Source organism: Erinaceus europaeus, chromosome 7 (assembly GCF_950295315.1).
Source record: "Erinaceus europaeus chromosome 7, mEriEur2.1, whole genome shotgun sequence".
In the NCBI taxonomy this organism is placed as follows: Eukaryota; Metazoa; Chordata; class Mammalia; order Eulipotyphla; family Erinaceidae; genus Erinaceus; species Erinaceus europaeus.
The window spans coordinates 16798578-16825220 of NC_080168.1; the positions used below are offsets into that span (position 1 = coordinate 16798578).

The following is a 26643-nucleotide window of genomic DNA, read 5'->3' on the forward strand; positions in this document are numbered from 1 at the left end:
ACTGTGTTCTGAGAAGACGCTTGGGATGATTTCAATAGTCTTGAATTTGCTGATGCTGTCTTTGTGGCCTAACGTATGGTCTTCCTTGAAATTGACCCATGTGGACTTGAGCAGAATGTATATTCCAGTTTCTTGGGGTGAATGACTCTGAAAATGCCCAATAGTTTTAGTTTATCTATCTCCTCATTTAGCTCCCTCATTTCTTTATTGATTTTCTGCCTGGATGATCTGTCAAGTTGAGAGAATGAAGTCCCCTACTATTACTGTGTTGCTGTTAATATATTGCTGTAGCTCTTTCAGTAGATGTTTGATGTATTAGATGGCTTCTCATTGGTTACATAGATGTTAATAATTGTTAAGTCCTCTTGATTGACTGATCCACTGAGCATTAAGTAGTGTCCATCCCATTCTTTTAAATTTTTATTTATTTTAAAGTCTATTGTGCCAGATATGAGAATAGCAGTTCCTGTCCTTTTTTTGTCGGCCATTGGCTTGTATGATAGTTTTCCATCCTTTTACTTTGAGTCTGTTTGTCTTGTTGAGTTAGGTGGGTTTCCTGTAGACAGCATATTTTTGGGTTGTGTTTTCTGATCTATCTTCCTACTCTGTGCCTTTTAATAGGTGAATTATGGCCATTGACATTTATTGATATCAAAGATTGAAGATATTTTAATGTCATTCTTGTAGATTTTTAGAGTGTTCTGATCTATGGTCTATCTATTGTGGTCTGACTCTTTTGAGGAGACCTTTCAGAACTTCTTTCAGGGCAGGCTTGGTGATAGTTGATTCTTTCAATTTTTGGTTGTCTGAGAAGGTTTTCATTCCACCACCTAGTCTAAATGACAGTCTAACAAGGATACATTAGTCTTGGTTGAAAGCCTTTCTCATTGAGTACTCAGTAGATATCTTGCCATTATCTTCTGGCCTGTAGTGTTTGTATGGAGAAGTCTGCTGCTAATCTTATGGGTTTTCCTCTGTAGGTGACTCTTTGTTTTTCTCTTTCAGTCTTCAGTATCCTTTCTTTCTTTCTTTTTTTTTTCCTTTTCATTCTAAATATGATGTGTCTTTAAGACTGGATTAATTCTGTTTGGGACATGTTGGTATTGTTCGTGTTGGTTTGGTCCCCTTCCCCCTACCTCTGAGAGAAATGGTTTGGCCCTTGCTAGTTTCACGCCCCTTTTTCTCCCCGCCCCCTATGCTAAGGACGTCCAGAGTCCCAGCAGCAGCGGAGGAGGAAGAATGATAGAGAAGCACATGGTGTGGTGATTTGCCCGTTCGTGAATAAAGATTAAACTGCAGCTTCTCAGCCCAGCCGTGTGTCCCCCGAGTCTCTCTTTACTGCCACGATACTAGCCCGGCCTTCTGGAGCCCCCGAACTTAAACAACAAATGACACCCACGTGGACCTGACCTGCGCATCTCTCAGATAAGTGAAGACAATTTGGCTACCTATGTACTATGGCCTTCTCTTCTGCTTGTGAAGAGATCTTCAAAGGCCTCTGCCTTTTCTTCACGAGACTGTTTTGCTGTTTCTGGAACATTTCTGGACCACTCTGTGGTTTCCGCCAGCCCGCATGAGCTGGCTTTCCACCATGTGGCGTGGGGCATCGGGCGTGGGCTCCCTCCACGCTGCTAAGCCGCTGGGAGCAGGGCAGCAGATGTGGTGGCCTATCATGGCCACCATCCCGGGGCACCTCGGCCCGCGTCTTCTGCACGGCTGGCCTGCCCGCCCTCGTGCTATGAAGTCTGGACAGATCCCAGACCCCGTGGAGACTGTGGGTTCCCTGGCGAAACTGGGCCCCCTGGCCGAGATCTCCAGCTTGGGTCTGAAGGCAGACAAGCTATTATACGCAGAGATTCATCCAGAGATCGCAACCTGCAATTCCTAGAAGTGAAGTTGCCCAAGAGGCCACCGCTGGACAATGCACTCCCTGAACAACTAAGACAGTACAGATCTGAATTCGTGTTTAAAATGACATGTCTTTGTAACAAAGGTTTCTCTCCTTGTGTATTAATGACCATGTTTACGTGTGTGTTTAAAGTTTGTTAACATTAACTTTAAAGTTAAGAATATATCTTTAAGGCTATATTCTTACCAGACAGAGTTAAATGAAAAAGGTTTTCAACGTAATTCTCATAAAGATAAAATTAACTTACATTTAAAGTCTGAGGTAAAAATTAGTTTAAATATCAGTATATTTTAACTAAGTTGGTTAAAAAAAAACCTGCGCACACCTAGGGTGTGTCTCCATCTTGAATGGGTGTAACAAAAGGTTAAAAAGATGTTGTTGATATGTAAAAGTATCAAATTCCTTCTCAATTAGAAACGTTAGATTGCGCTATGGTTATGCTAATAATTCTCATGCCTGAGGCCTTTTTCTTTCTATGGTTCATGTTTGCCTTTCCACATTTTATTGTTTGAACTTTAAATATCATAATTGGGACTTCCAATTATGATAGAGTTATCAATTGTGGTAAACTTCTAACCTGCTACAAGTTTTGTTTCATAAGTAAGTAAATTGCAGCTGTCAAGTTCTCTACAAAAAAGCAGAATTCTGATGGCTGACATTCCCCATCAAGACAGACGTACAACAATTCACCCCTTGGCAATTCTTTGGTGGTCATCTGCTTTGGACTTCTATCGGACTCACTGGTACACCTCGGACACTTTGCACAAAACTAGCAGCTTCCCTTATGCTGCTGGGTTTCTCAAAGACTGACTGCAGCCATGCCTTGGGACTCTAGGCCTCACCCTCCCCCCATGCTAGAAAATGCCTGTTGGGGAAGTACGCCCCCCAGAGGCAGGAATTTTTTTTAAGCTGATAAAGTTTTGCCCAGAGGCAAAAAATGGCCCCCTCAGGCCTTCCCTTGGCAGCACACTGGTTCTTGTTACTCGCTTACATGTTTCTCCATGTTTGTGCCAGATTCTTTTTTTTGAAAATGCCTGTACGATATAGGTTTCTGTTCACCCCACACCCCTGATACTGTGGTCATTTAGTTAAAAAGAAAAGGGGGAATATGTTGGTATTCTTCGTGTTGGTTTGGCCCCCTTCCCCCTACCTCTGAGAGACATGGTTTGGCCCTTGCTAGTTTTGTGCCCTTCTTTCTCCCCGCCCCCTATGCTAAGGACGTCCAGAGTCCCAGCAGCAGCGGCGGAGGAAGAATGATAGGGAAGCACATGGTGTGGTGATTTTCCCGTTCGTGAATAAAGATTAAACTGCAGCTTCTCAACCCAGCCGTGTGTCCTTGAGTCTCTCTCCACCGCCGCAACACTACCCCGGCCTGCTGGAGCTCCCAAACTTAAACAACAGGGACCCTCTGGGCTTCTTGAACCTTTATGTCTTTGATGTTGTCTAGATTAGAGAAGTTCTCAGCTATTATGTCCTGAAGAATGCTTTCTCCCGCTCCCTGTCTTTCTTCCTCTGGTAAGCCAATCATGCATATATTATTTCTTTTAAAGTCATCCCATAGATCTCTGTTGTTGTTTTCAGTATCTCTTAATCTCTTTGTGAGATCTCTTACTTCTTTTTTAATTGTCTGTAATTTGTCCTCGATCTTGCTAATTCTGTCTTCAGCCTCATTTATTCTGTTCTCTCTCCCCTCTACTGTTTTCTGGAGTTCATCTACTTTGTTACCATGTTCTGATATTGTTTTAGCTTGTTCAGCTAGTTGTGTTCTTAGCTCAGCTATTTCAGCTTTCAGCTCTCTAATAACCTTGATATAGTGTTTTCTTCCAGAGTCTCATTTGTTGTTTCTGCATTTCTGATGACAGTTCTTTCAAACTCTTTAATCACTTCTGTGACTATTTCCTTAACAAGCATTTGGATGTTGACCTCACTATTTTGTGATTCAAACTTTGTGGGGCTTTTAGCTGGACTCTTGTTCTGGTTCATTTCTCTAATATTTCTTCTTGTTGATTTAGCCATTCTATATAGTATGTTATGAGGTTCCTCTTTGAGTACTTTTCAAATTACTGATCACTCTTGCCTGGATTGACTTTTATCTAAGTAAGGTACTTAAAATGTTCACAGTTGTGGAAATTAACAGTTGTTTCAATATTATTTCAATCCCTGAGTTGGAGCACAGAGGCTGTTAAAATCCTCTTTTGTTCTTTTTCTTCCCTGTAGGCTATGGGAGCCTGAGGGATTTTAAACTATAAGTAGGCTTCTTAGATAAATCACTCACTCCTGACCAAGAGATAAATCAGGGTGGTGGAGGGATAATACTGTGGTTATGCAAAGAGACTCTCACACCCCAAGGATCCAAAGCTCTAGGCTCAATTCAGCTTCTTTCTACACCAGGCAGCACTTCTGGCAAGTCCTGTTTATAGTCTGTAGGTTCTGAGGCTATTATTCACCATTATTCTCATCAGGAGAACAGTGTGACAAGGCTCCCACTATACAGCCCCACTGGTAGGTAGCCCACTGAGGTATAGCTCTTCTCCTGAGTTTACTGGTCAGTTTTCTGTTCCCAGATGTCAGCATAGGGCCTTCCCCCTTGCTGCTTCAGCCTCTGAGGGCAGTAGCAATGGAGACTCACAGTTACATTTGGTGAGTCTTAGGGGAGTCCTCTTCTCCCTTCAGCAGTCTTTTTGTTGGTAAAACAGACTGGAGGTAACTCAACTGGTAAACTGCCGGATTGTTTCCAGCTGCTCAATGTCTACTTTGGCTCCTCTCTATCCATGAGTGGCACTCACCGGTGGTTTGGTTGGTTCCAAAATTTGTTCTAGTCCTGCCTTGTTGGGGTCCAAAGTGATCTCATTTGGTATTCCTAGTTGACCTGGAATAGGAAACACAGCTGCTGCTGCTTCGTAGCCCCACCTCCTAAAGTCTATATTGGAAAACAAGGCCATTTGCTTGAGAAATAAAAGAAGCTTCTGGAGAGTGTTGAAAGAGAGGGGTGTGGTCAGTGCCTCTGGCTGACAGCACCTTCAGAAGAGCTAAGAAAACAGGGGGATAAGCTTGGAAAAATCCCTTTGGTTTCCTTCACTCAGGCAAAGAGGGTTGTGGAAGGAAACCAAGCATCACTAACACCCCTTAGCTCTCAGGGAGACTAGCTTTCTTGGAGGCTGGGAGAGGTCTCTGCACCTGTGAGGTCTTAGACATGGGAAAGTCATAGTGAAGACAGCGGAAGCCCACCTGACCGCTCAGTGGCCAGCCACATGGGAGTCTCATGCAGGTGAGAATTCTCTACGACTCACCTGGGACTTTGCCTACCTGGTGAAGTAAAATAACTTCATTTTTTAAATACTTATTTATTCCCTTTTGTTACCCTTGTTTTATTGTTGTAGTTATTATTGTTGATGTCTTTGCTGTATAGGACAAAGAGAAATGAAGAGAGGAAGGGAAGACAGAGAGGGGGAGAAAAAGATAGACATATGCAGACCTGTTTCACTGTTTGTGAAGTGACCCCCCTGCAGGTTGGGAGCCATGGGCTTGAACTGGGATCCTTATGCCGGTCCTTGCACTTTGTGCCACGTGCGCATAAACCGCTGCGCTACCATCCAACTCCCCACCTTTTCATTTTTTATTCAGTTTACTAGCATGTTGTCATTATATGTACAACCTCTTATCTCCTCCTGATAGGTGCCTGCAGGACACTCTCTCCCCCACCTAAGTCCTCTTCGATCATTATGTCCTAGCTCCACTGCACCCCTATATCCTAATAGCTTTCCCTTCTCCCCCAGAGTCATTTGGTTTGGGCTAATAAACTATACCCAGTTCATGTTTCACCTTATAGTTTCCCTTACTGTCATTGTTTCTTACTTTCCACCTATGAGTGAGACTTTCTGGTACTTGACCTATTTCTGGATTATCTCACTCAACATCATGATACTTTCAAGAGGTCTGTCCAAAATGTGACAAAGAGATGACTCTATCATGTTTGACAGCTGCATAGTATTCCACTGGGCACATTTATCATTGCTTTCATAATCAATTCATCTGTTGTTGGGCATCTGGATTGCTTGCATATATATATTGCATAAGTGTCTTTGTTTCTTTTATGTGGAGTGGGGTTGATGGGTTGTACATACAAAGGTAAATTCCAAATGGATCAAACATCTAAATGTTAGAACAAAATCATCAAATAGCTAAAGGAAAACATTGGCAGAACTCTCTTTTATCTAAGTTTTAAAAAGATCTTTGATGACTGAAATCCAATTCCAAGGCTTTGGATTACCTAGTTCCTCTGACCTTTGAGAATAATTTCCTTCATCATGGCTTAGAAAAGAGGTAGAGTCAGAGAAGGAAAGAAGAGAAGTATGAAAAGTAAAATAGTTTTAAAAACTTTGACAATTATAAATAGAAATTGAAGTCATCTGGAGAAATGTGATCCAGAGAACAAACTGGGCACTTGGAAACAGCAGCCTCACCCACTGACAAAGTCCTGTTTACTGCAGAGAAGCTCTGCCGAGCCTCTGTGTGTGTGGAGGTGGTTGCTTTGGAGTAAACTGTTTGATTTGATCTGGGGATGGAATGTAGCTTGTGTGCCTTCTTTGTCAGGGAACTGACATGTTTTCAGTTTGTAATCCAGTTTAGGTCTTGGCATTTCCAGAAAGCCTTTGATGACAAAATTTCCCCACTGTTTCTTCTATCACACACACACAAATATCCTCTTCCTCTCCTCCACCCCCACTTTCTGTCTCTCACCCAGATCCTTGCGTGGGTCCTTGCACTTAGTACTATGTGTCCTTGACCAGGTGCTCCACCACCCAGCACCCTTTTCCTTTCTTCTCTATTCTCAAGACCAGTGCTGAAATTAAGTAAAATTCTTCTTCTATCCTCTATGCTGTGGTGATATTTTATTAAAGTCAACACTTCTCAGACTGGGAAGAAGAAGGAGCAAGAGGAGAAAGAGGGGAAGGGGAATGAGAACATTAAGAACAGGCAAAGGAGAAAGAGGAGGGGGCGGGTGGAGGAGGGGGACTGAGGGTTTGATCCCAGGGCCTTGAGCACTATACTGTGTGCACTCTACAAAGCATGCCACCATCCAGCCAGAATCTTGCTGGGTTTGTGTACTGGCTGGATCTCTTCTTCCCCCATTCTCTAAAGGAGGAAGTGGGATTCTTTGACTGCCAGGTGATTCAAGTTAGAAAGAAGAAAAAAATACTCTTTGTTCTTATGGAAGGATAAAGACTTGACTGAAATATATTCTTGGATTGACTGCCTTTGCATATACTTCATGAAGATTAAATTTGATGATGTTGCCCGAAATTTCCTTGCATTGTTGTGTCCAAACACCTTGACCATGAGCTTGAAATCCTGCTTCACAAACACTTGCATACCAGCATTGTGCCAGGCACTGGGTGCAGGCAGATAAGAGAGCAAGTCTTCTTAAGTGAGTCAGATTGGTACCTGCCATGAGAGACTTCAAGTATGAAACTGACTACTCCTGTGTGCCAACCAAAATATGGCAGTGGGGTTGATCCAGAGAATGAACAGATGTTTCGAGAAAGTGTCTTCTGAAATGCTTCTCACCATGATTGTGGTCTTTGTTGCATTTCGTCTGAGCTTCTGTTCAGCCCTGCAATGTGTTTGGATGCTTTCTATGGGAAGGGAGTGTGAGGCCATCTCTCTATTCCAGCAGTTTTAACTGGGCAAGATAATCTTGCCACTTTTTAAAAATTAATTTATTTATTTTGGATAATGACAAAGAAATTGAGAGGAGAGTGGGAGATAGAAAGAAGTGCCAGTAACATGCTTCACCACTCAGGAAGTTGCCTCCTGCAGGTGGAGACTGGAACCAGCGCTTTGAACTGGGGTCCTTGTGCGGTGCAATATGTGCTCTCAACCAAATGCACCGCTGCCCAGCCCACTCCACGGTTTATAAAATTGCTCAGGACTAGTGTGGCACCCAGGCAGCCTAGTCAGAGTTCACATGGACTCCATACTAAGGTCATGGAAGTGAAGCAGGGACAGCCAAGGAGAAAAGGGAGAAAAGGAGCAAAGTACCATCAACTTCTTTCTACTTGCTACTGGAGGGTTTCCTTGGACTTTGCTTACATGACAGAGCGTGCTACCAGCTGTGCCTATGAGTGTGAAAAAGAAAAAGGGAAAGAACATCAGAGCTATGCTTTGTCTCGCAAAGGTTGCTCCCCTGCCAAACGGGGAGCAACCTTTATTGGTATGTTTGTTTGTTTGTTTTTATTGCCACCAGGGTTATTATTAAGGCCTGGTGCCTGTTTGATGGATTCACTGCTCCTACCAGCCTTATTTTTTCTATTCTTCTTTCTTTTTCTCTCTTTTTATTTCTTTCCTTCCTTCCTTTTTAATTTTTTATTTGTTAGTAATAGTGTGTTATAAGATTTTAAGGTTACAGCCACACCAACCACCAAAATTCTGTGTCCCCACCCTCCCACCTCCCAGAGATAACCACCATAGTCCTCATGAGTCTTAGAAACAGTTTGCTTGTTTCTGATTTTTTTCAAGTCCATGTATATCACATCTTTAGATTCCATATATGAGTGAAACTATTTGATAGTTATCTTTCATCTCTTTACTTATTCTACTAAGCACAATTACCTCCATTTCCATCCATTTAGCCCCAGACTTCTTTTCTGATAGTGACAAAGAGAAAAGGACTGGGAGATGGAGACGGGGAGGGGAGAGGGAAGGAGAGAGGCAGAGAGAGGCAGACAGACAGACAGATGAAGACACCTGCAGCCCTGCTTCATCACTCATGAGGTTTCCCCTTTTGTATGTGGGGATCAGGGGCTTTAACCTTGGTCCCCATGTATAGTGATGCGTGTGCTCTATTGGGCGCACCACTGCCTGACCCTTGATTATTATCTCTCTTTAATGTGAATCCCCAGAGAGTAGGATTGCAGCCTATCCCCCAGTAATCTAGCCTCCCTTGGTTGTGCATCTGACATTGCAGAATCGGCCTCAGTATTTCAGACTGTAAACTACACTTTAGAACACAGACTTTCTGGGCATGCAGGGCAGTGCACTAACTTCCCCTCTTTCCAGAGCAGACATCCCTTTGGTAGACAAGATTCCATTTTGCTGACTTAAATGAAGTGACAGTGGGACCTGTGGGTGGGGCCAGAGTGAAAGGAGCTTTAGTGGAGAGAGACACCACTAGTGTTTCCAAGGTCTCAGAAGTGAAAGGGTAATAAGCCTATGGAAGTTCCTTCCCACCACCCCCCCCCCCACTTCCTCCCCAGCTCAGTGCCACAGAGAGCACTGTGATCTTGGTCATATGTTTCTGAGAGGCACAAGGTGACATGAGGAAAAGTGGGTGAATCTATGGGAACAAAGCATTTTTCAGTGATCTTGGTGAGCTCTGTAATCTCACGAGACTTAGTGAACTGTCAGAAAATGCCATCAGTAGTCAAGGAAAAATGTCATCAGTCTGAAAAAACCATGGCCCTAGAATCTGGTGACCAGTGATGCTTAAACTCGGGACAAGAGAACGGACTTGGCTTACCCAAGGTCACTCTGGTGATTAAGCACTAAAGCAAGAACTTTATACATCCCAGGGTTAGGCACTGGTATCCTCCCTAGAGATTTCGGGCTGGGCTCATTCTGGTTCTTACTCTCCATCCTAACCCAGACAGCTTTTCCTAGCAAGGCCTTTTCTTCACGTTCCTCCAGAGTACTGATCATTTGCTTACCTACTCGTCACCCCAGAAAAGAAAAGAAAGCCAAGTGACCATGGAAATTTTCACTGCAGACAAAACCAGCCCCAACCCCTCCCTGCTTTGTTTCTTCAGTAATCTGGAAATAAGTTTTGTTTGGCCTGTCATCTGTAGGATTTTCACAGCTCTGGAGGTGCCCTGACTCTCAGCAGGCCTGCTGGTTCACCATGCTTCAGTCAGAGTTGGAAATTTGCTGCCGCTCCTTAAGACCATTTTTTTCTGGAGTTGCCCATATCGGCTTACCTTATCTTGTACTCATTTAGTTCTTGGCTCTGATTTCTCCCACTCTTATTAGAGTTTGAATTGGCTCACAGACCTGTAGGCCTAAGGCATCTCCAACTTGATATATAAGTTGGTTTTAGGTCACAATCAAGGCAGGCCCCAGGTAAGTTTGTGTAAGCCATTTGTGGTTTTTGTAAGGCCCTTGTGTACTTGTCAGGCTGATGTCAGCTGTATGCTAATTATTCTCATGTCCCAACAATTCTCCATTTCTATAAACATGGACTAAGATGCTCAGAGTCTATAAGAATATAGAAGAATGGGAGTTGGGCGGTAGTGCAGCAGGTTAAGCACACGTGGCTCAAAGTGCAAGGACCAGCAAAAGGATCCTGGTTTGAGCCCCCGGATCCCCACCTGTAGGGGAGTTGCTTCACATGTGGTGAAGCAGGTCTGCAGCTATCTATCTTTCTCTCCCCCTCTCTGTCTTCCCCTCCTCTCTACATTTCTCTGTGTCCTATACAACAACATCATCAATAACAACAACAATAATAACTACAACAACAATGAAAAAGAACAAGAGCAACAAAAGGGAAAATAAGTTAATTAATTAAAAATTAAAAAAAAAAGAATATAGAAGAATACTGTGTTGCTAGGGTTTCTCCTGCAAGCTCTGACTCCTGCAAGAGTGTGGTCATAATAACTGTGTATCAGATAAAGGCTTTGCTAGCCTGGAGACAGCCCATCACCTAAATAAGTTCCATCTCATCAAAGTTAAACCAACCAACCAAATAAACAAAAAACAAGTTCATCACAAGGTACCTTTAATAAAATGAAAAGGGGGTCTGTAGTGCAGCTCAGCAGGTAGGGGCATGTCTGACTTTGGGCATGATCTGAGCCTGAGCATCTGCACTACATGGGGGAGTCATGGAACCAGGGGAACCTGTGATGTTATGCTATCTCCCTCACCCTCATCTGAAAATGTTTAATGTGAATGAAAGAGTTGTCCAGGGAGTGGGGAACTTGTATGTTCACAAGGCCCTAGCAGTGTATGAGAGAGAGAGAGAGAGAGAGAGAGAGAGAGAGAGAGAGAGAGAGAGAGGGAGAGAGGGAGAGAGAAAGATAAGTAAGTGGTGGCAGTATGGGAGAAAACTTGCTAAAAGATTAGTATCTTGAATGCAAATAGAATTCTTGCAAGTCAGTTAAAGAAAGAGAACACAATTTAAGTAAGACTGAACAGGAACTTCACAAGTAGACATCCAAATAGCTAATAAGGTGTTCAATATTATGAGCATTCAGGAAACGCAAAGCATGTGAATGAGGTATCACTGTGCACACATGGGAATGGCCACGTTTAAGGTGACTGACAATATGCTGAGAGTAGGGTAGCTCTCTTATCCTGCTGCTGGTGGAAAAAAATATGGAAACCAATTTGGAAAACGGTCAAGTACTTTCTTTTAAAAATATTTTATTTATTTATTGGAGAGCGATAGAAATTGAGAGGGAAGGAGAGGATAGAGAGAAAGAGACACTCACAGCACTATTTCACTACTCATCAAGCTTCCTCCCTGCAGATGAGGATCAGGGGCTTAAAACTTTGTCCTTACACATGCTAACATGTGCATCAACTGGGTGGGCCACTAGGCCCAGCTCAGTACTTTCTTTTTTCTTTATTGGGGGGATTAATGGTGTATAGTCAATAGCAAAATACAGTAGTTTGTACATGTGTAACATTTCTCAGTTCTCCACATAACAATTTAACTACCTCTAGGTCCTCTGCTATCATGTTCCAGGACCTGATCCCCCCCCCCCCACACACACACACTGCAGTCTTTTACTTTAGTGTAACACATCAACTCCAGTCCAAGTTCTGTGTTGTGTTTTCCCTTCTGTTTTTATTTTTTAACTTCTTTTTTTATTAGTGATTTAATAATGATTGATGAGATTGTGGGATAAGAGGGGTTCAGTTCCACACAGTTCTCACCACCAGAGTGCCGCATCTCATCCTCTCTATTGGAAGTTTCCCTAATCTTTATCCCCCTAGGAGTATGAACCAAAGATCTCTTTCTTTTTTCTTAGTTTCTTTATTGGGGAATTAATGTTTTACATTTGACAGTAAATACAATAGTTTGTACATGCATAACATTTTCCAGTTTTCCATATAACAATACAAGCCCCACTAGTTCCTCTGTCATCCCAAAGATCTCCTTTCTAATAAATTATAACACATACCTGTTTATAAGCCAGCAATTCCATTCTTCTGAATTTATTCAAGAGTAATAAAAATACATGTCTAAGAATGACTTCCTCAGTAGTACTCAACAACAACTTTAATTAGTAGAAGCCACAGGCTGGAGAAAGACCAAAATGTCTCTTAACAGATAAACAAATTATAGCCTGTTAATAACAGAGAATACTATCTGGCAATAAAGAAAAAAACAAAACCAGAAGACCAGCCACTGATAACAGGAAAACAACACAGATGGTTCTCATCAATGGAATATATAGAGTCAAAGAAGACAATCACAAAGACTTTATATTGGGTGAGTCTCTTCATATACAGATCATCCAGAATCAATTTTCCGGAAAACACATAGTCACAGGAGACTAGCACATTTACAAAGTGCTAATAGGGTCCAGGAGAGTCCAGGAGAGTCCAGGAGGGGAGTTCAGGCATTGCACAGCATGCAAAGTGCCTGGCCCTGTGCAGGAGTTTCACAGCCATTATCTCCCTCCATCCTGGCAATGCTTCCTTTTGTATGAGAGGAGACAGAACAGGAGAGAGCGGAGAGAACTGTCCCAAATCATGTAGCTGTTTCTTTGCAGGGGAGGATTGGAAATGACTTTGGCTTCCTTACTTTTGACTTTCATTGATTCCTGAGGGGCTGCCTGCTTGCTCTGCTGCTATTTCAGTTTATGGCCAAGCTCTGACTACTCCTGGCTTCTTGTAAAATCAGTTTGTCCTGATTTTTTTTTTTTGAGAGTATATTGTTAAATTTCTTCCCAAGTCCAAGTGCAGTGGCAGTCATGTTAACAGCTTAAATGCAGCTATGGTGAAAATATTCACACCATGAAAATCTGAAAATCAGGGTTTTATTTTGGCCAGAGGAGGGGAATGACAAGAGACAACCTTTTTTTAAAATTGATCTAATAATGATTGACAAGACTGTAGGATAAGAGGGGTACAATTCCATACAACTACCACCACCAGAGTTCTTCATCCCATCCCCTCCATTGGAAGCTTTCCTATTCTTTATCTCTTTGGAAGTATGGGCCCAGGATCATTATGGGGTGCAGAAGGTGGAAGTCTGGCTTCTGTAATTGCTTCTTTGCTGGACATGGGCATCGGTAGTTCAATCCATACTCCCAACCTATTTCTATCTTTCCCTAGACAACCCTCACCCCCGCCCTGAACACCATTATTTCACCTCCTCAGAAGAATATTTGCGTTTACTTACATCTACAAATATTTGGCTTTACGTTTTTTTAGAAGTGTACTTTTGGTTTGTTTAGTTTTTATCCTCTTAAGAGACTTTTTTCCCCTTTGAGCTATAATTTGATTTTTTTTTCCCTTTACCTTCTTATTTTTTTCTGCATTTGTCATTTTAAATGCAACTGGGATTGATTTGAGCCTGGCTTTGGGCTACTGTGCCTTCTTCCCTCTTTGACCTTGTAACTGGATACCAAGGTGACCCTCTGTCCTCACTCAACCTTGTGGTCACGTGGTGCCATCTGCTCTGAGACCTCTGTCTTTTGTTATCATCACCCAGGGATCCATCTTGATACTTTTTTTTCTTTTGCTGGAACTCACAGGCTGCTGGAGTTAGCTTCTTTTGAGGAGCAGGTGTTGATCTGTTGAGTTCCTTTCTTTATCAGCTCCCCAACGTGGCTCACTGTTGTTGCCAGCTGCCCTGAGAGATCCAAAGGCTTCCTGGAGATTACAAGCCAGTGTCTGAGGCTTCATCAGTCAGCAGTAGGCTGAGGGCTAGTAACGTTTGCTGGCCTTAAGTTTACAGAGCAAGGCTGCTAACCCAGATGTTAGGACCAGGGCGGACCCTGGGCTCTTTCTTCCCGAGTGAGTGGGTGGGTGGGTGGGAGACATTCTAGTGTTGCTGGTCACATGGGTGGATTCACCATCTTCTGTCTTCTGCTTCAACTTTCCCTGCACGTAACTCAAGGTAACTATGACACTGACTGTGGTATGAGCCAGCCAGCTCACCCAAGGGCCCACCCACGATGGCAACCTGATCTTGCACTTCTACCACATGTATTAGGTGCTTACTGAGTACCAAGTACTATGCCAAGTGCTGCAACAGCATTGTCTCATCAATTGAGGAAGCCCAGCCTGGGAGTGATTCAATAACCTTTTAATGGTCACACAGCAATTAACTGTGTGAGTCAGAAATTGAACCCAGGAGGGTCCAGTTCCAGTCAACACACAATCTCCTAAACTCTCTGCTATGCTCTCTTGGCTCTCTGGAGGATACAGCAATTTAGCCATCAATTCATAACACCCATTTGTGAGCCAGACTGAGGGCTAGGCATCCACGGATCGATGGAGACACAATCCTTTTCTTAGAGGAGTGCGCAGTCTCCTGGCGAAGAGAGACTAAATTCTAAACTGAATTAACTAATTCTAATTCAGGCTTTGATGGATTCTACCTGATTGGATTAATCAGAGCTTAAAGAGGAATTGGGAGCGTTGAGGTGTCACTGAGAAAAACATGGACCTCTGTGTTTGGGGATGGAGTGAACCAGAAGGAAATCAGGGGGCGGGTTGAGTAGGAGCTGAAGCATGTAGGACCCACACCATCCACTGAGTGCAGAAAGTGGGCTCCACAGAAAGAGAAAACTCTGATAAGTCATACTTTAAAAATATTTTTAATTGATCTTTTATTTATTATTTAGACAGAGATAGAGAGAAATTGAGAAAGGAGGAGGAGTTGAAGAGAAACAGAGACGCGTACAACACTTCTTTACCACCTGTGAAGCTTCACCCTGGCAGGAGGGAACTGGGGGGCTTGAACCTGGGTCCTTAGGCACTGTAATGTGTGCTCAATCAGGTGTGCCATTACCAGTATTCAAAATATTATTTTTTTATTTGATAAGTCAGAAATTTCAAGAGGAAGAGGAGATAGGGGGATAGAGGGAGAGAGAGAGAGACAGAGAGAGGGACAGAGAGAGAGACAGAGAGAGACAGAGAGAGACACCAGCAGCACTGCTTCACCACTTGCAAAGCTATCCCCCTGCAGATGGGGACTGGACACTTGAACTTAGGTCTCTGTGCATGGTAATGTGTATGCCACCGCCCTGCCCTGCCCTGCCCTGCCCTGCCCTGCCCTGCCCTGCTGACTAAGTGTTTTAAAATCATTGCCATCCCAAAGCTAGAACTTATCAATTTGTCCACCTGTGTATGGGAGAATGAGTGAACTGTTTGCATCTAGGTGGGGATAGGCGAGGGGTGAGCTCAGGCAGTGTTACCTGTGGAGAGGTGTCCGAATCGGCCTCACCACTTCGTAAAGGTGAGCATGCTGCTGCTGTCTCGCTTGCCCACTCTCACTCTCCCTCTGAGCCACAGTGCCACCATCTACGAAAGTATGAATGGTCTTAGAGGTGGCACCTAACATGTGGGAAACACAGTGAGCCTGTGTTTCTCTGCAGAAATCCAAGGAGAGCTTTCTGCCAGCTGTTGGGTCCTCCTGAGCAGTAGACTGGGCTGTGCTCTTTCATCTGCCAGGCTGGCTGCACCTGTGTCTTTGTGTTGTTCACCCAGATGTCAAGACTTTTTTTTTGCCACCAAGGTTATCACTGGGGTTTAATGCCTGCAACACTCCACCATTCAGGGCAGCCATTTTTAAAAGAGAAGGTGAAAGGCAGGGCGAGATGAGGGAGAGGGAGACAGAGCAGAGAGACACCTGCAGCACTGCCCCTGCAGGTGGGAACCAGGGCCTGAATCCTAGGTCCTTGCACCTGGCAATGTGTGTGTTCTGCTGGGTGAGCCACCATCTGTGCTAGAAACTATCACGTTTAAACTCCCCACTTAGGGCATACATTAGCAAGTCCCATATTTGGCCGGACACTCCATTCTAGAATCTGGATTTGCTTTCACTCTTACCTTCTCTTCTCTTTATTGTGCTCAGTTGTCACCGGGCTGAGAAGGGAATCAGCTCTGGGCTTGGGTTTTCACTTTTTCCTATTATCTCGCCTTCTCATTTGTGCATGGGATTGAGGCTGTGAGTCTAATTTGGGCCTCATTTATTCTGTGAAGATCACTGGTTTCTGAGGACTCTGACTTCCTCCCTTGTCATTAAATACTGCTACTTGTTATCTGTCCACTTACATCGGCATGCCAGTGTTTAACTTTCTAACTTTTTTGTCTGTTTTTATTTTTTTTTTATTGCTACCAGTGTTATTGCTGGAGTTCAGTGTCTATACAATGAATCGTCTGCTTTTGACAGCCTCTTTTTTTCTTTTATTTTATAGGACAGACAGAAATTGGGGGGGGAGTGACAGGGAGACAGAAAGACACATGCAGTGCTGCTTCACTGCTCCTGAAGCTTCCCTCCCTCTGTATAGGTGGGAAACTGAGGACTTGAACCTAGGTTCTTGCAAATGATAACATGTATGCTCAACCTGGTATGCCACCACCTGGACCCTCAATGTTTAATTTAGGTCCTGCCACCAAACAGCTGTGTTATATTGGAAGTTACATCCTCTGACTCTCCCCATAAAGTGAGGATGCAGGACTAGAGCAGAGGGTCAACTATAGGTCTTGGCACATTGTGCTAATGTGTGTGTGTGTGTGTGTGTGTGTGTGTGTGTGTGTGTGTGTGTGTGTGTGAATACTGTTTTCTTAAATCTCATCCATGACTACTGTTATTTGCATAAATCTAAGAAAGCTAAGAGCATCAAATTATTTGGGGGCTTTCATATAACATAGCAGAGTTAAGTGGTTGCAGCAGACACTGTATTCAAAAGTTTTTTTTTGTTTGTTTGTTTTAATCTGGCTCTGACAGGTATTGTCTGCCAATCTCTGGACAAAGATTGTTATTTTTTTTTTCCAGTTTTGTCTGCTGATCTCTGGACAGACATATTGTTAAATTTTCTTCCAGTTTGACTTTTTTGTGTGTGTGAGTTTAAAACGCAATGAGTGATAGTCTTTCATTTGCTAAGCACATATATTCAAAGCCTGCTAGATGTCTAAAGGTGCAGTGTGCCCAGACTGTATCAGGTGTTGACATCCTTCAAGACTTCTCAGTTGTATTTGATTGTCATTATCTCAGTATACCAAGCCAGTTCATGTTTTCATTCCATGACCAATTTCAACCTATCCTTTAAGATTCAACTCTCTAGGCATGCCACTTTGGTTCCTGCGGAATAAACTAAGCATATACTTAATTTTTCTAGAGACTCTCAACACTTTTTTATCTCACTGCTCTCAAGGTAAATGTTTAGTTCTCCCTTCCTTCACTGTCAATTCTATACTAGGTTCTTTGTTAGATCCAGGGACTCAAAGTTAACAAATCACAACCCAAGAGATTCTCAAGAGACTAAAACAGAGAACGTCAGACTGTCTTTCTATCAGGTATGGCAAATACCACCAATAGATTTCATTCAAGTTACTTAAGAGTAGTTGTGTAACAAGAAAAAAATCTTCCCTTCTCTTACCTATGGTGCCACTGAGCCTGGAGTAGCAGGCAGCTACATGGAGACAGATCTGTACTTAGATCTGAGCAAGAACCAACGTTACCCTCCACCCCTTACTGAAGAAGGTCCTACCCAGCTTGTTCTCTTGTGTGCTTTCTAGAGGTCATGGGAAGAGATGCCTCCTGGAGCCTGTGAGTCACACTTGCTTCTAGACTCGGCTTGCTCTTCCCTTAGAGAGCTGCACAACCTGGGTGCATCTCTCTAGATCCTGGTTGTGGCCAAAGGCTGTTGGGAGGGCCAGGGTTCTATGGCCTGAGCTTCGAATGGAAGTCAGGAGTGTCCACACATGCAGGTGTTGGTCTCATTGCACACATAGAAAGGAGGCAGCAGGGGAGGGAAATGAAGAGAAGCAACTACTGATTAAATTATAACCTGTCTTTTGAGATCATTATAAAGATTATCTCTGTCTCTAGTTCTCTCTGTATATCTATACCTGCACCTACATTATATGATAGAGAAGTCTGACTTATAAGCTTCCCTTAATTATTGTTTTACAGAACCACAGCTCACTATGAATATATTTTAATTTTGACACATTACTCACTAGTTGGCAGACTGAACATTACTTCCTAGTGCATAGGTCAGAAAGACCCTTGTCTCTCCACCTAGTTAACTTCAGGCCCTAGGGCCTGAAGTTTCCAAGCACATCTTGTTAGCAAATGCACCACCCTGGGAAGCCAATGAACTTGGTGTTTAGGGGTGCACTCTGAAGCCTGGAGTCTTGTGTTGTCCTCTCTAGCTTTCTGACTCCAACGGTGGTCTGTTGAGGGAGCAAATTATGTGCTCTCGGTTTTAGACATATTTCAGGAGAAGTCTCCAGGGTCTCTGAGGCAGAGCACTCTGAATAGGAGAGCACATTTAAGTTCAGGGTACTGAGCTATATAAAACAATGGAGGTATTTGAAGATACCAAGTGCTACATGCCCACAGTTACACATTGGGGTCGGGGGGGGGGGTGGTGTGCCTGGTTGAGCACACATTTTATAGTGCACAAAGATCTGGGTTCAAGTCCCCAGTCCCCACCTACAGGAGGAAGCAGTGCTACAGGTCTCTCTCTCTCTCTATCTATCTATATATATATCCCTCTTCCTCTTGATTTCTAGCTGTCTCTCAGATAATAAAAATTAAAAAAATAAAGTATTAAAAATATAATGACACATGGAAGTTCCCCATCATCATCATCATCATCATCATCATCATCATCATCATCATCTCCTCTTCTTCCTTCTTCCTCCTCCTCTTCTTGGATTTTATTTATTTATTAATTTACTAATTCACGATAGACAGGGGAGAAGAGAACCAGGGCATTACTCTGGTATATGTGCTGCTGGGGATTGAACTTCGGCCCTCATTCTTGAGCGTCCTATGCTTTAATCTCTGCACTACCTCCTGGTCTTCTTACTCTTTCTCTCTTCCCTTGCTCCCACCTGCTGCAGAGTGGGAAACGTTGGACTAAAGTCAGAAGAATCTGGTCTCTTTCTCTGACCTCAGTGTCCTTGAACAGAGAAGGTCACCATTCAACCCCCACATGATGCCATACAGGAACCCATCTCTGACAGCCTGAAGCTCTCTTCTGGCTCTGGTTTGGATCTCCCTTCTCCCTGTGTAGGTTTTCTTCTATGCACTCCACCCCCATTCCACCTTCTCATTGTTCTCTGGCCTCCTCTGCTTTCCTCTCTCCCCCTCCTTCCATTTTCATGCTCTCTCTTGCATTTCTCAAACTTCCTTGTCCTCATTCTGCTTCTCTACATTGCTTTTCACTGCTCTTCCCCACCCCTCCCACCTTTTTTTACCCCTTCTCTCCCTTACCCCCAGCTTCTCACTCTCTCTCTTCTTCCTCACAGGTCCCTTTCCCTCCATTTGGATGGGATCCTTATTATACTGAGGTCTTTACAGCCCACCAACTGCTCGTGGCAATGATCTCCAGTGAGAGGGGGTAGAAAGAAGGGATTAAATCATAGTATTGGCAGCTGGCAATTTGCTTCAACTGCAGAAAAATGTCCCCAGCTTCCTTGAATATTGAAGCACTGATGAAGAACAGATTTTCTCTGGCAGCACAAATTCCCGGCTATCTGTGTTTGGCAGAGGCTCTGCCTTGCTCACAATTATTTTAGGCATTACAGTGTGTTCCCTCTCTGGCAAAGCTACACTGCAATTCTACCACCCCCTGTATTAGTGCAATACTTTTTATTTGTAATGAAGGAGTATGAAAATCTATATGCATTTCTCTTGATTTCTGACCCCCTAGGGGAGATTGTCTGGGCAGGAAGGTCTGGGTTTTTCCACACTCTGTCCATGGGGAGAGTGCTGGAATTTAGACTCTCTCCATTATATCCACCCCCTTGTTAGATTTTACTGATTTTCAGCAACCTTTCCTTGATTTCTCTCGGCTGGATAGGGTCTTCCTGAGGTCATCTTTTCAGTCCCCTGCACACACCAGGACAAGTCTGAGTTGGGTCTGAGTAAAGGACTAGGGGTGCGACAAAGACAAGGCAAACATTGGAGAAAATACACAGATGCAGACCTGCTGCTGTTTCACTGTGATTCTGCTCATGCACGGAGTAGGGGTGGAGTGACTTGGGGGTGAATGGTGGCACAGGGGGACATGGAAGTGACTGATGACAAGAATGGAAACAGAGGCCAATATGAGAGACCAGGGAAAGCAGCTGTCTGGGAGGGCAGGGGCAGCTTGGTGAGGTCACTGAGGTCACGGCTGCCTCCTGATGGGTCCCCATCCATGGCAAGTAGCAGCAGTGCTCTCTGTCCCAGACTCCACTCCCTGCTGCTGAAGATCGAAGACTAGGAAGGTGTTTGAATAGTGCTGGCTTTCACGAGACTGGCGTTGAGTGCAACCTTGCTTCAGGTCAGCGTTCTAATGCATGAAGAAGTGACTCCAACTTCTTTTATTTGGGTGGGGGGGTGTCTGGTAAATGGAAACTGTAAGACAATACTGTGACATGCAGCCCCATACCTCTTCATGGGCTATCACTGGAACTCATACTTGACTTGCTCCAAAATGCATCTGCTTTCTTTGTTCCTCTTCATGTACTGACCTTTCAAAAGATTTGTTAGTGCTTTATTTTCTTTCCTTCTATTTGGTGGGACAGAGAGAAATGAATAGAGGAGGGGAGGCTAAAGAAGGAGAGACACCTGTAACACTGATTTACTACTCATAAAGCTTCCCCCTGCAGGAGAGGACTAGGGGCTTGAGCCAGGGTCCTTGTGCATGCTGATGTGTGTGCTCAACTAGGTGCACCACTGCCCAGCTTCTTGATCTCTCTAACGAAGCATTAGTAAGACAGAATACATTTTGGAGGAAGGGACCCCAAAGGCAAAACTGGTCGCAAAAGTCTCAAGGTAGTTCTAGAATATGGTCAGTCAGAGGTGCTAGATACTGATTCCATGTAGAGAAGGAGGCTCAACTGGCCCCAGCATCTTCCTGTTCATCCCAGGGGAGACTTGGTGAAGCAACGGGCAACAGGGTCCCTGGAGACCTTCTGATCTCTACGCCTCCCAGTGCTGGCAGCTGCCACCTGTGGCACCGTTCTTCTCCCATGTATGAAGCCTCTGCTGGTAAGTGAAGACATGCTTTGCTCACTGGGACTTGGCCTTGTGCTTTTTAGGTTTGAATTCAACTGCAGAGCTGACACCACCAGGCTACCACCAGTGAAACCCTGAGTGGGAGGGACAGAGGACTAGCTACTTGAGGGCCCCACCTTGTTAAGGTGTTAGTAAGAGGCCTTTGCCATCAGCATACATACAGTGTGCAAGGACCTGGGTTCAAGCCCCTGGTCCCCACTTGCAGAAGGAAAACTTCACTAGTGGTGAAACAGTACTGTAGGTATCTCTCTCTCTCCCTATTTCTCCCTCTCTCTCCTCTCAATTTCTCTTTGATAATAAAATAAATAAAAATATTTTTTAAAATAATGGCTTTTGGAGACAAATGCATTACAAGTAGAGGCAGAGACTAGATGAACAGGGAGGAAAACACTTTTATGTGCTCCAAATAGTATGGGTGCACTCATCTTAAATGATCATTTACAACGTGGGAGGTGGACCAGTGGATAAAGTGGACTCCTAAATATGAGGTCCCAACTTCAGTTCCCAGCATCACATGTGCCAGGGTAATGTTCTGGCTGGTTCTCGTTCTCTGTCTCTCTCTCAGATGATAGATAGATAGATAGATAGATAGATAGATAGATAGATAGATAGATAGATAGATAGATAGATGGGATAAGAATATCATCTATGAAGTGGGTTTCTGGAACATGACACATGGAGGTGGTTTTTTTTCTTTATTTGGTAGGACAGAGAGAAATTAAGATGAAGGAGTAGATAGAGAAATAGAAAGAAAGAGAGCTATCTGAAAATCTGCTTCATAACTTAGGAAGTTTCTCTCTTCAGGTGGGGACTTGTGGCTTGAACCTGGGTCCTTGTGTATGATAACATGTGCCCTCAACTGGATGTGCCACTGTCCAACTCCCTCTAGTATATTTTTTAAACTTAAGTATTTCTTTATTCACTTTATAAGAGAGAGAGAAATGGACAGACAGACCATAGAACCTCTGTTTTGGAAGAGCATATGGCAGAGCAAGGGATTCCTCACTTGTCTGTGTCCAGACCATCCTGCGTGCTTGGCTTCCGGTGTGCCAGCCCTTTTCTCTCCTGCTAAAATATCTCCTTGACCCTAGCATTCATCGTTTATGTGGATTGGTTTGTGTATTTCATTTAATTGCAATCAGGGTTATCACTGGAGATTGGCATCGGGACTATAAACCCACCTCCTCTAGCAACCATTTCTTCTTTAAAATTTTCTTATATTATATTTGATAGGAGAGAGAGAAATTAAGAGAGGTGGGGGAGAGAGAGAGAGGAAGAGAGAAAGAGAGACACCTGAAGACCTGCTTCACTTCTTGTGAAGCTTTCCCTCTGTAAGTGGGTAGCTAGGACTAGAACCCCTGGCCCTTCCTTGCACATGGTAATACATATGCTCAACTGAGTACACTACTGCCCAGCCACCAGTGTGTAGATTGTTCTTTTAGGCCTTGTATTCCTTAGCTATAGTTTATACACTCCTTATAAAAACTTCAGTGTAACTTTTGATAGTTCTGGTCTGACTAATGTATTTAGTACAGTAGATATATCAGCCTCAAGTGTTTTGAACTTGAAGTTTTTGTTAATGGAACCAAGTTACATTAAAGTTCTTTTTTTATAGCAAATAATAAATATAGAAAGTTTTTTATTTTTATGAGAGAGGAGGAAAGTGGGGTGGGGAGGAGGTGGCTGAGGGAGGGAGAGAGAGAGGGAAGGAGGGAGGGAAGGAAAGAGGGAGAGACAGGAGAGGGAGGGAAGGAAAGAGGGAGAGATGGGAGAGGGAGAGATGGGAGAGGGAGAGGGAGAGGGAGAGAGAGAGAGAGAATGTGGCCAGAGCAATGCTCGTCTCTGGCATATTGCAGTGCTGGTATTGGGGAATGAGCCTGGGCCCTAAGGCATGAAAGTCCTATATTAACTTTTCTAATACTATTTTTTTTCGTTGAATCTGAGGTCAAACAAGGTCTTGTCATGCTATTCTGCATTTGATTTAAAGTTCAGTTGTTTTATATTTAATTCCTACTAATGGATAGTTTTGTGATTTGATTCCTATTTCCCTGTCACCTAACACCCTTCACTAACTGATGGCTTGAGGAGATCATGGAAGGGCACCGGCCAAAAGGTCTTTTTACTTCACACCTTGCCCACTGCTGTGCAGCTAGCTGCTGGAGGAGAAGCTGCAGAGACTGGGGTGGTCCTGGGGAGTGGGTAGGCACAGGCTTTCTTAGGGAGGCATCAGGATTCAGCGTGCTGACAGTGAATCAAAAAGAAAAATGAATCATGTTTTTCCATTTTCACTCATCCCAGAGGCTTGAGAACAAGGATGAATCCAGAGACTGGGGACACTGACATCTGGATAGAAAGTTCTAGCATCCATACTCCCAGAGGGCTAGAGAATGGGAAAGCTATCAGGGGAGGGGGTGGGATATGGAGACTGGGTGGTGGGAATTGTGTGGAGTTGTACCCCTCCTATCCTATGGTTTTGTTAATGTCTCCTTTCTTAAATAAAAATAAAGAGAGAGAGAAAGTTCTAGTGTAGAGAGCCAGCTGCTCTTCAAAGCTTTTGTGCTTCCTCTGGTTTTCAACTCATTTCTCTCTTTCTCTCTCTCTCTTTAATTTCTTTATTGGGGGCTTGTTTTGCATTCAACAGTAAATACAATAGTCTGTACATGCATAAATTTTCTCAGTTTTCCACATAACAATACAATCCCCACTAGATCCTCTGTCATCTTTTTTGGACCTGTGCTCTTCTCCCCATCCACCCTCTCTTTCAGGAAATTAGGGTTCTTATCCTTCTTCAGCGGCTCATGGATAATCAGATTTCTGGCAAGGATGTTTGTAGAGCTCTGTCTCCCCTTCTTAGCTCTCACCCTCTTTACACAAGTGTACCGCTCTGTCAGGATGATGGCCATACAGCCATCTGCCGTCTCTGGCTTCATACGTTTTGGGGAAGGTTGTTGGGGAAAAGGTCCATGGCCCTGCAGATGCTTTCACGGGACTCTGAGAGGACCGCTCTTGGGGCGTGGGGGCAGTGCAGGTTGATTGGTGGGGGCTGGTAGGGGGTGGTGTGGGGAAGACCCAGGGTTCCAAGTGCTTTCCAAACCATGAGGAACACACAGTGCTTGGCAGTGGTGCTGAAAGACCTCCCTTTCCATGTATGGAACACTGCAAATGTAGTCTCTTCTTAATCCTCAGGAAAGAAAACAAAGAGCAGGGCAGGAGGACAGGAGGGCAGTGGTATTGACATTGGAGAACCACCCCGGAGCCATCAGGCTGAGGGCTGCCTTGCTGCTGGCTCCCCCTGCCAAGAATTGTGCATCTTGATTTACCTTCTTGTGGCTGTCAGGATCTTTTGTGGCCATGCAGCAAGATCCCTGGGTCAGATAGTCCCTCCGTGGTAAGTTAATACTGGAGCATGTTTAGGGAAAGTGTGGGCTGTTGGGCGGTTTTATAACCGGACACAGAGACCAGTGGGCAGCAAATAAACAGCTGGAGGGTGTCACATTTGAGTGAGGAGACTCAGGCTGCTTTGACTCTTGGGTGAGAGGCACCAGCAGGGTGCCTTGGCCAGAGGTGGTCTAATGAAGTGCACAAAAGCTCTTCCTAGGTACCTAAGAGAGTTTCATATCAGCTAAACTTTTAGTTCCTTCCCCCTCACCCTCCCTTTTTATTGAGCTAAAAACAAGACACAGTGAGGAAAACTTGAGAGTCTGTTAAGGACTTCTCAAGCCTTGAAGAAGGAGCCCCTTAAGAATCAAGAATCAGGTCTGGGGGCCAGGCAGTGGTGCACCTGGCTAAGTGCACACATTACAGTGCACAAGGACCCAGGTTCAAACCCCTGGTCCCCACCTGCAGGGGGAAAGTTTCACAAGTGGTGCAGTAGGGCTGCAGGTGTCTCTCTGTCTCTCTCCCTCTCTATATATATCCCCCTCCCCTCTCAATTTCTCTCTGTCTGTATCCAACAATAATAATAATAATAAAAAAATAATCAGGTTTGACTAGAGAAATTAGTTAGCTGGACACTCTTCTGAGGTAATTGGTTTTCCTAAAAGTCTCAGTGGAGACCCTGACCTCACCCAGTGTGCATCAGGAGTCATAACTCTCTCCTTGAATTCACCTCTCTGCCAATTTGAACCCTGTCCCCTTAGTGGCCAAAGAATCTTTGCTCTATTTTTGGGGGCTCAGAGGACACTATCGCCACAGTGTTCTGTGTATTCAGAGATCTCTGTAGGACTCACAGTCGTGCTTTCTGTAGGAAAACAGAGGCTAGAGATGTCTGTGGTGACACAGAAGACACAGAAGCAATTGAGAAGCATGTGCACTTATGACTGGGCTTGGTGATCTGCATGTGTGAGGGTAACAGTCATCATCTCTGGTTGACCCATTGATGGTGTGAGAGGAAGGATTAGAAGGAGACGAAGACAGACTTCTGTCCTAGGTCAGACCAAGTGCTTCAGCTTCTTCCTGGGTTCCTGTATCATCCCCATCTGTGCCCTCCACTGGGAGATGGAGGCAAAACAGAGCACATTCTCTTCCAGGGGAGTGGAAGGAGTGCTGGGTGGAAGACTTTAGAGACCTCAGTGTTGTTTGTCTGCACAACTCTCTCACCACCTTTCCCACTACCTTGGACCAGCACCCCAAAGCCCTCTGCACTCCCTCCCTTTCCTCCTGCTCCATAGTCCTTTGCTTTGCTGCAGTGCCTGGGTTCAAGTTTCACTTTGTCCTTGTTCATTTTTAAAAAATATACTTATTTTATTTTGGGAGGGAGGAAGGGGGAGGGAGGGAGGGAGGGAGAGAGGGAGAGGGAAAGGGAGAGGGAGAGGGAGAGGGGAAGGGAGAGGGAGAGGGCGAGGGAGAGGGAGAGGGAGAGGGAGAGAGAGAGAGAACCAGAGCACTGTTCAACTCTGGCTGGGAATTGAATTTAGGACTTCAGAGCCTTAGGCATGAGAATCTTTTGCAGAACCATTATGCTAACTTCTCAGCCCTCTATTCTTGTTTCTTAAGTTCTATCTATAAGTGAAATAATTTGGTATTTGTCCTCTTTTTTGAATTATCTCATTAATATCATTCCTTCAAATTCCATCTAAGATGAGGCAAAGGAGATGGCATCATTTTTAACAGCTGAGTGGTATTCCATTGCGCTGTCTCTCTCCTTCTCCCTCTCCCTCCCTCCCTCCCCCTTCCTCCCTCCCAAAATAAAATATTTACCACAATTTTCTGAGCCATTCACCTGCCATTGGGCAACTGGATTGCTCCCAAGTTTGGACTATTACATGTTGTGCTGCTATGAATACAGTTGAACATAGATCTCTTTGGAGAGGTATTTTTATTTCCTTGCAGAAGAATATTCTAACAATTCTAATATTGACTAAAGAATGTTCAAGTCACAGATCAAGTGTGTAACAAAAAATTCACACTATTCCTAACTAATTTTTAAAAAGATAGAAAAAAAGAATCTCCATTTGTTGTTGTTGTTAAAAGATAATGGCTT

At 44.0% G+C, this 26643-nt stretch overlaps 1 long non-coding RNA gene across 3 annotated transcripts in view; it reads left to right on the forward strand.

The window, feature by feature from the left end:
- The first annotated feature begins 4978 nt into the window (after positions 1-4978).
- LOC132539390 (uncharacterized) overlaps positions 4979-26643 on the forward strand; it is a 363563-nt gene continuing 341898 nt past the window's right edge. For all 3 annotated transcript variants that reach the window (XR_009550643.1, XR_009550644.1, XR_009550645.1), the window contains exon 1: positions 4979-5177. This is a non-coding gene — a long non-coding RNA (uncharacterized LOC132539390). The remainder of the gene's footprint in view (positions 5178-26643) is intronic.